The 16,275-nt window shown below is 46.1% G+C and overlaps 1 long non-coding RNA gene across 1 annotated transcript; it reads right to left on the bottom strand.

Moving 5' to 3' along the window:
• Positions 1-3,477: 3,477 nt before the first annotated feature.
• LOC124520602 (uncharacterized) lies at positions 3,478-15,980 on the bottom strand. The gene is made up of 3 exons (XR_006964344.1): positions 15,586-15,980; positions 14,645-14,692; positions 3,478-3,701 (listed from the first exon to the last, which is right to left on the bottom strand). It is a non-coding gene; the product is annotated as an uncharacterized LOC124520602 (long non-coding RNA).
• Between the last annotated feature and the right edge of the window lie 295 nt (positions 15,981-16,275).

Below are 16,275 nucleotides of genomic sequence, written 5' to 3'. Positions count from 1 at the left end.
GCATTCCTTGCTAGTACACTTTTTCTTTTTAATCCCCTCCGTTGGCCTTTAAAAACCTTTTCCTATTTCACTCAGAGGAGCCTCCTCTCCTTGCCGGATGCAATGTCCCCCCACCCACAAACCGTTTAATAAAGCCAATTAGACCTTCAAATTGACAGGGTTGAATGCAGGTTTTTTAGCACACCAAGGGGAAATGGGGCCCCTATGTACATGCTTCTACTGGCTTTTAATGTTTCATTTCCTTATAACTCTATATAAAGTAGCTGAAAAAACAGATGTACTAACATATTTGAAATTCCAAAATTTTATTTACACCCCAAATGGAAGTATTCCAGTACCTTACCTTTTTTTCCAAATTCAGAAAGTGTTTTTCTAAGTTCTTTTAAAGTTTCACATATATCTAACCGGCTTTCAAAGTCACTTTCTCTCATTTGTTTTAAGCAGGGGGACAGGCCTTCTAATAGCACACAACTTCATATATTGCCAGTTTCTCCTTTGTTCAAAATAATGTATCACACTGATAATTTGCATTTAAAAAACGGTTTTGATTTCAGCACTGTACTTCCTCTTCTGAGATTATGTATATTAGTACTTGGTAAAATGGTAATTTATGAGGAAATTGTTCTAGTAGCATTCAATCTCGGTGCCCTGTGTGAGAAGGAAAGCTGGTAAACACAAGTAAAAAGGGCCAGCCCGATGTCCAAGGTTGGATACTCCCCTTGAATGCTTTTGGCTTCTGTAATCTTGCTTGCCTCTTCCATCAGCCAGAAACCAGGAACCAGAAGCTTGACTAGTAGTCTCATTCAACCCGGAAGCACATAGGCATGAAAGATCAGTAAAACCCATACTAAGCCAGATGCTCAGCCTTTGGAGGTGACTGCTGGGCCAGCACCGGTGATAAATACAGTTTTTGATTCCCCGAGGGTGTGCCACTTGTCTCTTCCTGGGCGCTGAGCATTTGCTGTAACGTATGTATCTATGTGTTTATAGGTAGTTTCTAGAACAGAAATGAGAATATTCCATGTGTTTGCTGAGTTAGAAAAAAAAATGTAGGGGCGCCTGGGTGGCGCAGTCGGTTAAGCGTCCGACTTCAGCCAGGTCACGATCTCGCGGTCCATGAGTTCGAGCCCCGCATCGGGCTCTGGGCTGATGGCTCAGAGCCTGGAGCCTGTTTCCAATTCTGTGTCTCCCTCTCTCTCTGCCCCTCCCCCGTTCATGCTCTGTCTCTCTCTGTCCCAAAAATAAATAAACGTTAAAAAAAAAATTATAAAAAAAAAAATGTATACCTTGTACCCTATTTTTAAAGGTTATTCTATTTATATTTATAGAAACAGAAGTTTTAAATACTTGAAATCGTGAGCTGAACACAGATTTGGCACAGTGATTTTGGGAAGGGGACATAACTTCTCCCTTTATCTATGGTTGTCATAATTGTCCATTATTGTATCTGGCCAAGAGCAGTTTTATATCAATATCATGTTGCCAATTGATAATTACCTAACCTAGACCATATCCATTTTTTTAAAGCAAAATGATGTAATACAGGTTTACTGCCAGGTAAAAGGTGAACAAGGAAAACCCCCTGCATGTCATCATCCTCTACATTGTAGAAGTGTGTTTTTCTAGTAAAGAGTAAACCAGGTCTCTGTAAAATGTTATTTAGTCCCATCTCATATTTTATTCAACATGATGGCTGATATTTTGCGTTTAACTTTCCCTCATGTAAAATATTTTAGGAAAGTAAGTTTACATTGCTCAAAACAAAAACACATGACAATCCATATCTTCACATGGCTTTGCATTTCTTACCTTGCAAGAAACTGTACAGCTGAAGGAAAAAAAATGAGGTGTCTAAATTGAACATGAATTTCTGTTGCACCCTGCATTCATTTTTCTAATCTAGACTCTGGGAGACTTGGGAGACTACATTGTACAGAATGTGTGAGTTACACTGAGCAGACACCCTCCAAACGTCCCCCAGTTAAGGTGGGGTGGGTAAAACATTCCTCAGGTACTGGTGACTGCCTGAGAACATAGGCAGGGAGAAAAGAAACGGTTAGCTGATGTGGAAAACAAAGGCAAAAGGAAATGCAGATAACATTAAATCTCCTTATAACTTGCAGCCCATTGACAAATACTTGAGATCTGCAGAGTATGACATTCCTCCAGGAACTTCCAATCTTAATGCTTTGCTAGAGGCAAAAAAACCACCTTATCTTGACAATAATAGCCAGGGCTCCTGGATCCTATGTCATCTTTAACGTGTGAATATCCCTTTGGAAACTGATTTGTACATTCCTCCACTTAAAAGCATATAACCAATCACAACCCCAGTGCAGCTCTTTCTGCCCAAGAGTCCTGTCCTTGTGCTTTAATAAAAACACCTTTTTCTTGCACCAAAAACATCTCAATTCCTTCCCAGACCCCAGATCAAGTCACATCAATTACAGTCATGCTGGACATGAAACCACTAGAGTTTGTAACTGTCCTTTTTTTTTTTTTTTAAGAGACACTGTGAGCAAGGCAGAGGGGCAGAGAAAGACAGAATCTCAAGCAGGCTCTACGCTCAGCCAGGATCCTGACACATGGCTCCATCTCATGACCCTGGCACCATGACGTGAGCCAAAATCAAGAGCCAGACGCTCAACCAACTGAGCCACCCAGGCAGCCAGATTGTAACTGTCTTAATGATTTACAAGAAAAACACCATGTTAATAATAGACCTCAAGGGGCGCCTGGGTGGCTCAGTCGGTTAAGCATCCAACTTCAGCTCAGGTCACGATCTCGCAGTCCGTGAGTTCGAGCCCCGCGTCGGGCTCTGGGCTGATGGCTCAGAGCCTGGAGCCTGCTTCCGATTCTGTGTCTCCCTCTCTCTCTGCCCTTCCCCATTCATGCTCTGTCTCTCTCTGTCTCAAAAATAAATAAACGTTAAAAAAAATTTTAGTCTTTAAAAATAATAATAATAGACCTCAAGGAACCTATAGACTCAATTTCCTGGAGCCCTAAGGTCACCCTCCCCTCTATAGAATGGAAAACCTTCTAGTAGTCAGTCTTCATAATCTCAGTGCAATGCTTTCTGCCCATGGGTCCTGTTCCTGTGCTTTAATAAAACCACTTTTTTTTTGTACCAAAAATGTCTCAAGAATTCTTTATTTGGGGCACCTGGGTGGCTCAGTCCATTAAGCATCTGACTTTGGCTCAGGTCATGATCTTGTGGTTTGTGGGTTCAAGCCCCACATCAGGCTCTGTGCTGACAGCTCAGAGCCTGGACCTGCTTCAGATTCTGTCTCTCTCTCTCTCTCTCTCTCTCTGCCCCTTCCACACTCATGCTCTGTCTCTCACGCTCAAAAATGAACATTAAAAATTAAAAAAAAAATCTTTCTTGGCCATTGGGTTGGAAAGAATTCATTTCCACATTGGTGTCTACCTGCTGGTGCCTGTGCAGAATTTTCTAAGTACGTGCCAGAATCTGGGATGCTGTCGCAAGTCATCCTCTAGTAGCTGGGAAACAGGATACCCAAGGACCTCCTCGTGGTCCATCAACAGCCCCAGACAAAGAACACAAACCCAGAAGTCCAGACATGAGGGTGGCTGGCAGGAAGTGCAGAAAGGCAGTCAGCACGGAGACAGGGCTGTGGCCTGATGTTTGGTATAGGCAGGGCTTTGGAGACAGGCAGAAATGGATCCTAAGTCCAGCTTCCCTGGAAAACACATGCATGAACACATTTATATGAACCAAAATAAGAATTGTCTCTGAATGACAGATTGTTTTCAGATGAATTTTCATGCCCTATCCTATTTAGTGAATTTCTATTTTCAGCATTTTGGAAAAATCAACACATACAAATAGTAATCTAATATTTTTCTAAGAGAGAAGTAAAATGAATTTCGCTCCTAGTGTTACAGCAAACACTCAGCACCCAGGAAGAGACAAGCAGCGTGCACTCGGGGAATCAGAAAAGACTTTTGCACCAGTGCTGGCCCCACCGAGTCACCTTCAAAAGCTGAGCACCCAGCTCATGTTTTACTGATCCTTTATACATATGTGCTTCCGGGTTGGGCGGGACTAGGATAGTGAAGATTCTGGTTCCTGGAAGACAAAAGCATGCAAGACATCTACCTGGCCATTTTTTTTTTTTTTTTTTGAATATGCTCTTACCAGCTTTCCTTCTCATTCCCGCCTCTTGATTCTCAAGCTGCTGTAGCAGACTTAGAGAAAATCATTTTGTGGGGGCAGGAAACCCTTTGCTGCCACAGGAGGAGGAGCGAAGACCATTCTGGCTTCTTCCTGCTGGGCAGGGATGTCGAAGAGAGGAATGTGACAGCTAGGATTCTTTGCCATCCGAAGGAGAGTAGTGACAGCTAGAATGGTCCAACTAAACCATCATCTGGAGTTTGACAGCTTCTAGGCGAGAGGAAACAAACCTGGTTAGCATATTAAGAATACAAGGATCAAACAGGAGGGCTATGAAAAGCATTAGGAGAAGACCAGCTAAAGTGAGGAGCCAGGATGCCTAATTCCATATGTTGCTCCAAGAGTTCCATGAGTCTGCTAATTCCTGCTTCCGTTTGTTGATTCACTCCCTTAGCTGCTGGACCGTATCTCCAACTACCCCTGATTGGTTGACACAGAAGCAACATTCTTCATTTAGGAAGAGACATAATCCTCCCCTTTCGGCAGTTAGCAGGTCCAGCCCTCTTCTGTTCTTCAAGATTACCGCTGCTAGGGAGTTTATTTGGTCTTGTAAAACCACCAGAGATTTGATAACCCATTCTATGTCATCTGTTAGGTCCTTAGATAATTTATGACAATAAGTGGTTGAGGAGACTATTCCTCCTATTCCAGTGCCGTTATTCCTAAGGCAATCAGCAGGGGTATGACTTGAATGGCTCTTTTTGATTGAGTATATGCTGCCAAGGGTACTATAAGAGACCGATTGTTGGGAAAAATGTTTTTCTGAGGAGTGAGGAAGGCCATGTACAGATGCCCACCCAATCGACCAGTAGGCATAGGTAGGCATCTGTCCCACATACAAAGAGAAGCCCTGGGAGGGGTTGACACCAGGGATGGGTTGTGGGAAAATGAGTGAGTTCCTGACTGTCAAGAGTTTGATTGCACTGGCCAATGGTCAGATTGCCAACTGGCTCTGTTCCCATTGTGTTTGCCAGGCACCTGGGAGCCATTTGGGACAGTTAGACTCCAGTTAGTACAGGTCTCACCATGTGCGGGTCTGGATCTTCAGTTAACAGGGTAACACTTACAGTTGCCTGTGTTATCAGAGTAGCTGCATAGCGGGTGTCCTGTGGACAAGCAGAGCCAGCAGGCTCTGGCCAGGCTGGGATTGATATCATTGAGGAGGTGATGAATTGCATTTAACACTTGGTCCAGACAAGGATCTAAGACAGGTGGTCTACCTGATTTATGTTACGCCAGAGGTTGAAGGGTTAGGTCAGAAGTGACACAACAGGCATGAGGAACATCAGGGCAGGTCCCCCAATAACGTTTTATTTTCATTTTTCCTGTCCAATAAGTTGTCCCATTTCTGGTACAAGGAGTGACTCTCCTGGTATCAAAACATCTTTTCAGCATGCAGGTGTACACGGTGGCACAGGGGCATGGTGGTATTGTTGTTTTACCTATGTGGACCAGAGGAGCAGGGGAAGGAATTGGTACAAGGGGAGGGGTTGGAGCAAGAGTCAGGAAGGGCACAGGGGGAGGAATGGTCTCTTTAGGAGGCCGAATGGGGTAGCAGGCAGTGCAACCTTATGCGCCTGTAACACAAGTTTGTCCCTCATGAAGACAGTAGATGGGGTCCAGCGGTGGGGAGCACAGAGTGGCTCCTCAGGCCTTGAGGGACAAGGGGGAAATGATAAATCATGCATTTGCATGGCGTGAGTGAGAAGACTCCTTTTGAGCAGGTTAGGAACAGGAATATGTGCAACAAGGACAGGAGATAGGGCAATTCCATCCTGGGGTAGGAGACAGGTAATAAAGACAGAGAACAACATGCAGTGAAGGACGTCAATCACAACTCAGATCATATAAATCTAAGGAGCATAAGAGATCCTGACATTAGTAAGTAGAAGGAGGCTAACAAGAGTTTGTGACTGAGACGCAAATCTGCAGAAGAAACTTGGATAAGCCATACAGCAAAGAGTATAACAAGTATGGAAAGAGAAATAGGTAGGGGATGACATTGAAATTCGAGAGAACAATTTGCTATAGTTCATTTAAGTCATTTGGTGATTTCCTCAAGCTTCTGGTTACAGAGAGTTCTTACGTGTTGGCTGCAGGCTGCGTATCATCTGCTCTTTTCTTAAGGGTGATCTGTAGAGGATTATTCTGGTTAGCAGTTACTTTCCATTCCAAGTGGTTGTCAGGTGACAGATGGCCTGCCTTTACTTGAGAATGGTGGATCCAGGCGGTTAGTCCTGCAACCTTGAGGGCTGGGTGTGGTTAGCACAACTAAATAGGGTCCCTTCCAGGTAGGTTTGAGTGGTTCCTTTTTCCAATCTTTTATCCGAACCTGATCCCAGGTTTGTGGGGGGTGTACAATTATTCCTAGAGAAATGGGTATCCTGTCACCCATCTATGTATCTCAAATATAGTTTTCCCTAATCCTTGTAGTTGTTTTTGTATTTCCAAATTCCCTAGCTGTGTCAGGTCTCCCCTGAATTTGACTAGTGGAGGGGACCTTCCATATAGGATCTCAAATGGGGATAATCCTATTTTTGTCTGGGGTGTGCAGCATACTTGGAGAAGAGGTAGGGGTAGTATATCTGGCCAGGACAAGTTAGTTTCCTGACATAGTTTTGCCATGGCTGACTTAAGGGTCCAGTTCATACGTTCCACCTTCCCTGAACTCTGGGGTTGGTAGGCTGCGTGTAAGTTCCATTGGATGTCTACGGTTTTGGCTACTTTTTGCACCACCTCAGCCACAAAAGCCAGGCCACTGTCTGAGTCTATGGTTAATGGCATTCCATGTCTGGGGATGATATCTCTTGGCAGAGCCTTAGTTACTTCTCTTGCCTTTTTGGTGCGTGTGGGGTAGGCCTCAACCTAGCCAAAAAACGTGCAGATGAATACCAGAAGAAATTTGTATCCTCCACTGGGTCTTATTTTGGTAAAGTCTACCTCCAAATCTTCGAAAGGTGCCTAACCATAGCATTTAGATCCCCATGGGCCAAGGGCGCCTTATTTGGCATTATTTTGAGCACAGAGGAGGCAGCATTAAAAGATCAAGGCACAGAGGGATGGGAACCAAGCAATTACATAGTAACAACTTACTAAGGTTTCAAGGGCAGTTTTTCCTAGGTGGGTGAGCTCATGCTGTTGGGAGAATCACCTGGTGGGCTAGCTGTTCCAGTACATAGACTCTTTGATCTGGAAGTACCCACCATCCTTCTTTTGTCTGCTTCCCTTTTCCTGTTGTGCCCATTTTGTTTCTTGGGTTGTGTACCTTGGGGAAGTTGGCAGTTCCAGAGCCAGCATGATTTTTGAGGATGTTGTTTGTTCTGCTGTTTGTTTAGCTGCGGTGTCTGCCCATCGGTTACCTTCCAACACTGAGTCTTTTCCTCTTTGGTGCCCCTTGCAGTGGATGACTGTTACCCCCCTCAGTTCCCAGACTGCCCTTAATAGTTTTAGGATTCTTCTCGATTTTTTCTTTTCCCCCTGCAGTCAAAAGTCCTCTCTCCTTATATAGAGCCCCATGTATATGTACAATGGTGAAGGCAAAGCGCGAGTCAGTGTATATGTTGGCTCTTTTGTCTTTACTGAGTTCTAGCGCTCTCATTAGGGCCCACAGTTCCGCTCTTTGGGCTGACCATGCATGTGGAAGGACCTTTGCTTCTATGACATCAAAATCAGAGACTACTGCATAACCAGCATATATCTTGCCATCGTTCATGAAGCTGCTGCTATCAGTGTAGAGCATGAGGTCTGGATTTTGTAAGGGCTTGTCTGATAGGTCAGGTCGACTAGAACAGACTTCATCAAGTACCCCTACACAATCATGCTCTGGGGGCCACACCCCTGCAGGCAAGAAAGCGGTAGGATTTAGGGTGTTTATGCCTTCCAATCTTATTCATGGGTTTTCACATAGTAGTCCTGATATTGTGTCATCTGAGCATGAGTTAGCCAGTGTTGCCCTCTGGCATCCATCAAGGTAATAACAGAATGGGGGAACCCTAATGTTTAGGTTTTGCCCCAACATGAGTTTGTCTGCTTCCTTGATTAAAAGTGTGGTGATTGCCAGGGCCCTCAGGGGGCCATCCTGCCGCAACTGAGTCAAATTGCTTTAAAAGGTATGCCACTGGTCTTTGCCAAGGTCCAAATTCCTGGGTAAGAAACTCCAGGGCCACCCCATTGCTCTCATGTATGAACAGGTTGAAATCTCATGATACATCTGGGAGTCCCAAGGCCAGTGTGTGAGTTTTGTCTTTATGGTTTCAAATGCCTTTTCTCGGTTAGCACCCCAGAAAAGGGGTGCCCTTTCTTCCTCCTTTAGTGCCTTATAAAGAGGTGTGGCCAACTCCAAGAACACTGCGATCCATATCTGTCAGAATCCTGCTACTCCCAGAAACTCTCAGACCTGCCGGTGGGTAGTGGAAACTGAAATGGCACAAACTGCCAGTTTCCCTTTGGCTCCCAGCATCTGTTTGTCTTGGGTAATTCTGAAGCCCAGTATTTAATTTCCTTGGCAAATCTGTGCCTCTTTCTTTGACACCCAGTATCCCACCTCTGCTAGTAGCCTGAGTAGGGCTCTGGTTCCCTCCCAGCACTGGGTCTGCATGGGACTGGCCAGCAGGAAATCATCCACATATTGGAGAAGGACACATCTTAGGTCCTGTCCCAGAAAACTGGCTAAGTCAGATGCCAGCACCTTATTGAATAAGGTTGGTGAATTTTTGAATTCTTGTGGCAGTCTGGTCCAAGTGAATTGTTCCTTTGCCCCTGTGGTAGGGTTTTCCCATTCAAAGGCAAATAAGGGTTGGCTATTAGGCACTAGCTGGAGACAGAAGAAGGCATCCTTTAAATCCAGACATGTGAACCATCCTGCTTCAGAGAGTATGAGTCCTAGTAGAGTGTATAGGTTAGGCAATGCTGAATGCTGCATGATGACTGCTTCATTAATGGCTCTTAGGTCCTGTAAGGGCAGTAATCATCTGTCCCAGGGTTTTTCACAGGCAGCAAGGAGTATTCCATGGGGACTTGCATCGTTTTAGAAGTCCCCATTTGAGTAGTCTGTCCAAGTGTATCTGGATCCCCAGGCATTCCTCCCATGGGACCATATATTGGCATATTTTAACAGGTTGAGCCCCAGGCTTTAGGTCAATTAATATTGGGGGGTGGTTTTTTGCCAGACCAGGGGGGTTTCCTTCTGCCCAAACTGAAGGGAATTCAGCTTCTAGCTCGGGAGCCACAGTTGGCTCACCGGGAGGGGAAGTATATAATCTCCATTCCTCTTCCCATGGTATTGTCAGGGACAAAATCGTGGGTTGGGCCTTTTTATTTAGGCGCAATTGCATCTGTCCATCTGAAATGAAGGCTATTTCTGCACCCAGCTTGGCTAGGAGGTCTCTACCTAACAGTGAGTCCGAGCAGTCAGGTAAATATAGGAATTCATTAACTACTTGGTAAGCCCCACCAGCTGGCATTGTCTGGGAACACAAAATGGCCTTTGGGTTTGCATCCCAGTGGCTCCTGCAATGATGACTTCTTGACCTGATAGAGGTACCACCTTGTGTGTCACCACAGAGTGTTTGGCCCCAGTGTTGACTATTAAGTCTATTGCCTGGCCCCCTACCTTCATTTTGACCATGGGCTCATGAGGGCCCAGTTGGATAGAGCCCAGTCTTTCCTAATCAGAGTCCACACCTGCCAGTCCTATCAGGTCAGCCTCAGGTGGTTCTGGTTGGTAGCAGTTGGGTGGAGCGGAAGTTTTTGGTTTTCTCATTTGGAGATTGGGGCACTCATTTTTCCAGTGTCTAAATTCTTTGCAGTAGGAACACTGATCCTGTCCTGGCACCCTTCTTTTTTGTTCTTGAATCCCACGTGGTTTCCATGGGGGCCCTTCTGGAGGGGACAGTCGCCCCAAGGCCCCAGCCAGGAGAACTGCCTTTTGTTTCATTCTTCAGTCTGTCTCCTTTCTGGCAGCTCAATTCCAATTTACAAAAACCTTGTTGGCGATTTCCAATAGTTTCATCACGTTCTGTCCAGCGAATTCTTCCAATTTTTGGAGCTTCTGTCTAATGTCACTTTGGGTCTGTCCCACGAAGGCAGCATTGCCCATGTGCTGGTTTTCCAGGGCTTCTGGGTCGAATGGAGTGTAAACTCTAAAGGCTTCACATAATCTTTCATAGAAGTCACCTGGGCTCTCTTCTGGCTTTTGTAGGACTTCAGATACCTTTGCAATATCAGTGGCTTTTTGGCCCCTGCTTTTTTTACCCCTTGGAGGAAGGGGAGTTGGTATCTTTCTAACCTGGCCCTTTCCGCTTCTGTGTTGGTGTCCTAGCGGGGCTCCTCTTTGGGCATATAGGCTCCCGTGTCCAAGCATCAATGTCTAGTTGCCCATCTGGTGCCTGAGTCTGTATACATTTTCTGACTTTGGTGAGAATTCATCAGTGCTCTTCTGCATTGAAAAGGGTGAACAGAAGCTGCTTACAATCGACCCAGGCAGGGCGGTGAGTCTGGAATATGGATTCTAAGAGATATATCATTGCCTGCAGCCGCGCAGAGTAGGGCGGGTGTAGTGTTTCCAGTTGAGGAGGTCAGTAGTGGAGAACAGTTGGCAGTAGAAAACCAATCCCCCTCTTGTAGGGTCCCACTGGGGCCTATTCTATGGAGACCCCTAGTCTCCCACAATGGCATCTGCAGTGACCTTGGGGGCCTTGTACCTTGAGGTGCAGATCTAAGGCACCTTCCTACCGGTTCAAGTGTCCCTGGTTAGGGCAGACTGGCTGCTAGCAAAGGTGTGACCGACAGGGGTGGACTGTCAGGCAGGTAAGGGTCCCCTCCCTCCATTGATGGGCCGCTTGGGGCATTTGGTGGTGGAAATGGAAGGACTTCTTCTGAATATTTTTGGAGGATGGGGGCGGTTTTTTCTGCTGTGAGGTCTTCTTCTTAGGCTGTGCCACAAGACTTTACATTGTCCATTACTATTAAGGCAGAACTGGACCCTCCTTGGGCTTAGGCTATTTCCAACCACGGATCAATGTATGAGAATTGATCCAGGTGGCCGGGGTCTCCAGTAATTACTTTAAAAACAGCTCGGACTGTGGGGACATCTAGGGTGTCCTCAGCAGGCCAGCCTACACCAAACGTAGGCCATTCTAATTCAGAGAAGGTGCATAATTCCCAGGGGTCAATCTGACCCCATAGTCCCCTGAAAATCCCTTTTAAAAATTCTTTTTTTTTTCATGTTCATTTTTGAGAGAGAGAGAGAGAAAGAGAGCACAAGCAGGGGAGGAGCAAAGAGAAAGGAAGAGACAGAATCTGAAGCAGGCTCCAGGCTCTGAGCTGTCAGCACAAAGCCCGATGCAGGGCTCGAATTCATGAACGGTGACATCATGACCTGAGCTGAAGTCGGATGCTTAACTGACTGAGCCACTCAGGTGTTCCCCACCTTTTTAAAATTCTTAGCCACTGGCACAAAAACAGACACTCAGATCAATGGAACAGAATAGAGAACCCTGAAATGGACCCATAAATATATAGCCAACTAATCTTTGACAAAGCAGGAAAGAATATCCAATGGAATAAAGACAGTCTCTTCAGCAAGTGGTGAAGGGAAAACTGGACAGCGACATGCAGAAGAATGAACCTGGACCACTTTCTTACACCATACACAAAAATAAACTCAAAATGGATGAAAGACCTAAACGTAAGACAGGAAGCGATCAAAATCCTCAAGGAGAAAGCAGGCAAAAAAATCTCTTTGACCTTGGCTGCAGCAACTTCTTACTCAACATGTCTCCAAAAGCAAGGGAAACAAAAGGAAAAGTGAACTATTGGGACCTCATCAAAATAAAAGGCTTCTGCACAGCGAAGGAAACAATCAGCAAAACTAAAAGGCAACCAATGGAATGGGAGAAGATATTTGCAAACGACATATCAGATAAAGGGTTAGTATCCAAAATCTATAAAGAACTTATCAAACTCAACACCCAAAAAAACAAATAATCCGGGAAGAAATGGGCAAAAGACATGAATAGACATTTCTCCAAAGAAGACATCCAAATGGCCAACTGACACATGAAAAATGCTCAACATCACTCATCAGCAGGGAAATACAAATCAAAACCACAAGGAGATACCACCTTACACCTGTCAAAATGACTAACATTAACAACTCAGGCAACAACAGATGTTGGTGAGGATGCGGAGAAAGAGGATCTCTTTTGCACTGCTGGTAGGAATGCAAACTGGTGCAGCCACTCTGGAAAACAGTATGGAGGTTCCTCAAAAAATTAAAAATAGAACTACCCTATGACCTAGCAATTGCACTACTAGGTATTTATCCAAGGGATACAGGTATGCTGTTTCGAAGGGGCACATGCACCCCAATGTTTATAGCAGCACTATCGACAATAGCAAAAGTATGGAAAGAGCCCAAATGTCCACTGATGGATGAATGGACAAAGAAGATGTGGTATATATATACAATGAAGTATTACTCAGCAATCAAAAAGAATGAAATCTTGCCATTTGCTACTACATGGATGGAACTAGAGGGTGTTATGCTAAGCGAAATTAGTCAGTCAGAGAAACACATATATATGACTTCACTCATGAGGACTTTAAGATACAAAACAAGATGAACATAAGAAAAGGGAAGCAAAAATAACATAAAAACATGGAGGGGCACAAAACATAAGAGACTTTTAAAAAGAGAGAGCAAACAGAGGGTTACTGGAGGGGTTGTGGGAAGGGGAATGAGCTAAATGGGTAAGGGGCATTAAGGAATCTACTCCTAAAATCATTGTTGCACTATATACTAATTTGGATGTAAATTTAAAAAATAAATCAAGTAAAATGATAAGAAAAAAAATTCTTAATCACACACTCCAAAACAGTTGGTTTTGAAATTTTCTCCCCATCTGTCCTGGTATCCTAGATGGGTAACTCCCAATGTGTGGTGTCACAGGACATACACGAGGGAAAAGGTTGCTTCATCTACCTGGCCGCTCCCCTCACGGGGATTTAGACACTTCTTAGCATTGGCAGGCAGGTCAATATAAACCCCTGACTCGGATCAGGCCTCTGCGGACCTGATTCTGCCTTGAGTCGTATGAGGTCATCATGGAATTGCAGTGTAGGACCCACTCAGGCTCCGTAGTTGAGACTGTGGAGCACAGGCACTCACACATACATTCAGACAGATCGCAGACTTACACCCAGGACTTCCCTGTCCTATGTGGCAAGTGTGTAGCCTGGGAGGTGATCAAGCTCCCCCTATGCCTCTAGGGCGGGGCTGAATTTGGTCCTGGGTCCTTGGGGACATTTACCCAATCCATGTCCCATCCTGGCAGAATTTTCTGATTCCTCCAGGATTCCATTCAAGCGAAGTGATAGCCAACTATTGTCAGGCCCGGCGGGGGTTGGGGTCCAGTGAAATCCCCAGCAGTGTGCCTTCCTTTCCATCACAGGGGTCCACGATGACTGGCCTCTCCGCTGGCTTCCCACAATGGTGACTGAAGGGGCCAGTATGGCTGTCGGCTTCCTGGCCAATGCACCAAAAATGTTACAGCAAATACTCGCCACCCAGGAAGAGACAAGTGACATGCACTCAGGGAATCAGAGGAGACTGTTTATTTCACACCGGTGCTGGCCCAGTGGTACCACCTCCAAAGGCTGAGTGCCCGGCTTGGGTCCTACTGATCTTTTATACATATCTGCTTCCAGATTGGACGGGACTAGTATAGTCAAGCTTCTGATTCCTGGCTGCTGGCTGATGCAAGAGACAAGCAAGGCTGCAGAAGCCAAAAGCATACAAGGGGACTATCCAGGCTCAGACATTGAGCTGGCCCTTTTTTTATTATCTGCTCTTACCGGCTTTCCCTCTCACTAGGATATGAGTTGGATTACATAAGAAATAAGTATGATCATCATTCTAAAACATCCTTCTTGATATAAACAAAACTTATAGTAAACATATAATGTGCCATTTGGAAACCACATCATAAGGAAATAAAACCCATGAGTACTTTTTTTACATTAAGTTTGATAGTTTCCATGCATCACTTGACCTAGTGATGACAAAAACCATGAGCTCTATGAAAGTGAGTTCTTGCTGCCCCTAAGTAACTGTTTCTAATGAATGATGCTAAAAAAGGTATAAATATTATCTAATAAGGCTTCCACGACACATGACACATTATGTATAACATAAAAACTTTGTCCTGACTGTTGGCCTATTGGTCTATCATATCTCACACATAGTACACACTTCATAGATATCACTTCTTGAAAAGAAGCCTCATAAATTTCGTATTTGTATTCCCATTCTAAAAATACTGAAACAAGCTCACTGCAGTCGTACCATATGAAAACCACATCTGAAGAAAAAAATGGATATTGTATGTATGGTACCATAGCAAAAACTGAATACCAAAATAGGATATTCACTCACTCCCTTTCACTTACTCCGTCGTTCCAGGTCCATTAGACAACCTACATCCTGTATTTCAGCTTCTTTTTCCAGTGGGCCACGGGAACAGTGAAAACAGCAGCCAGGGCATTTTGACCCATCAGAGCCACCGGAAAAAAAAAAAAAGAAAAAAGTCTAAGTCATGCCAGGAACCACTTTCTGTGGTTACTGTGGACCCCCGCGAACTTCACCTATGCTCTGCCTGACTCTGGAAATATTCTAAGTGGCCATGAGGACCCAAGAGCCACTAGTGTCTGCCTGGAAAGGTTGGAGACGGTGTCTATGCTACTGAATTCCTATCCAGAACTTCCTAGGTTACTTCAGGAGCACGGGAAATGCCACTGCCCCAAATGGGAATCTCAAGGGAAGCTTTCTAGGCCTGCCTGGAAAGGCTGCTGCTGGACTAGAAGCCGCTGAGAAGGTGATGCGCACACTGGAAAACGACAATAAATTTTATAAGTCCTGGGGGGCGGGGAGGGGCCGGGAACAACTTGTACCATCCCTGAACATTTGTACAAAAAGGACACAGGAAACTTGAAAATACAGTTGGAAACCTTAGCTCACAGCCAGCTCAGTCAAAAGATGACAAGAACGACGGGAAGCTGTTAGACTAGTTCTGTTAATATAACAAATGATCAATATCCTCACGGAGTGCACATGAAATTGGTGTAAAATTGCTTAGGACCCAACAATATTTTCAAAATGTCACGAAGGCTGGGAAAGCACGGAGACCTCTAGCATGACCCTCACACAATACGGTTAAAAGGGAATGCATTTGGGATGTGCCCCCTGCTACCCACCCCACCCCCCCCGCCCCTCTGCCAGCCCTCCGCTGCTCCCGCTGGGTCGAGCCCGGGCACTCCCGTCCACTAGGACCGTTTCCCCCGGTGCACAGGACCCCCCACGTGGCATCCTCTAGGCTGCTCATTTTACTCACTCTCCCTTCGCGGTCGCCCGGCGTCTCCCTCCCGGTCTTTCTTCCCTCAAGTCGCCGCCCACTCGGCACTCGGCGACGGAACGGATGCCGTCTACGTCCTAGCAGCTCACTTTCCAGTGGGATATCGGGAATGTAGGCACACTCTGGCAGGTACGGCCGGGGGAACAGGTTTGGGGACAGAACAGCACGAGGTGTCACACAACGGGGTGGTCCCCTCCCCCAGCCCGGGGCCCAGGGGCCTCGCCCACAAGGTGACCGCGAATGGAAGGCCTGGCGACGGCAGGGCCTCACTGCAGGAGGATGAGAATGGCTCGGAGGTGGGTCTGGGAGAGGAATGGGGTCAGGCCACTATCAGGGCCAGGGGCGGAGGCGGCGGCCCCGGGGGTAGCAGGGCGTGGGGGGAACGTGAAGAGCAAGAACCCAGGTCCGAGGGAGGACATGGCGTGGGCGGGGACTAGGGAGGGTGAGCAGAGACCAGGAGGAGTCGTCAGCGGAGGGGCGGGGCCGGTCAGGGCGTAACCAGCGTGGGGCGTGACTTAGGAAGGTGGGCAAAGACCAGGATGGGCGTCAGCTAAAGGAAGGGGCCATCTTGGGGCGTGGCTAGCGCGGGACAGGGCCTAAGGAGGTGAGCAGAGGGAGGGGACGGAGACGTCCACTGAGGGGCGGGGCTGCTGTAGGACGTGACGAACG

This window comes from Lynx rufus, unplaced genomic scaffold (assembly GCF_022079265.1).
Source record: "Lynx rufus isolate CCGP_SWC_20201006 ecotype Redwood Valley unplaced genomic scaffold, mLynRuf1.p SCAF_3, whole genome shotgun sequence".
NCBI lineage: Eukaryota > Metazoa > Chordata > Mammalia > Carnivora > Felidae > Lynx > Lynx rufus.
The sequence above is the reverse complement of the archived record's forward strand: the minus strand, read 5'-3'. Positions and strand labels throughout refer to the sequence as shown.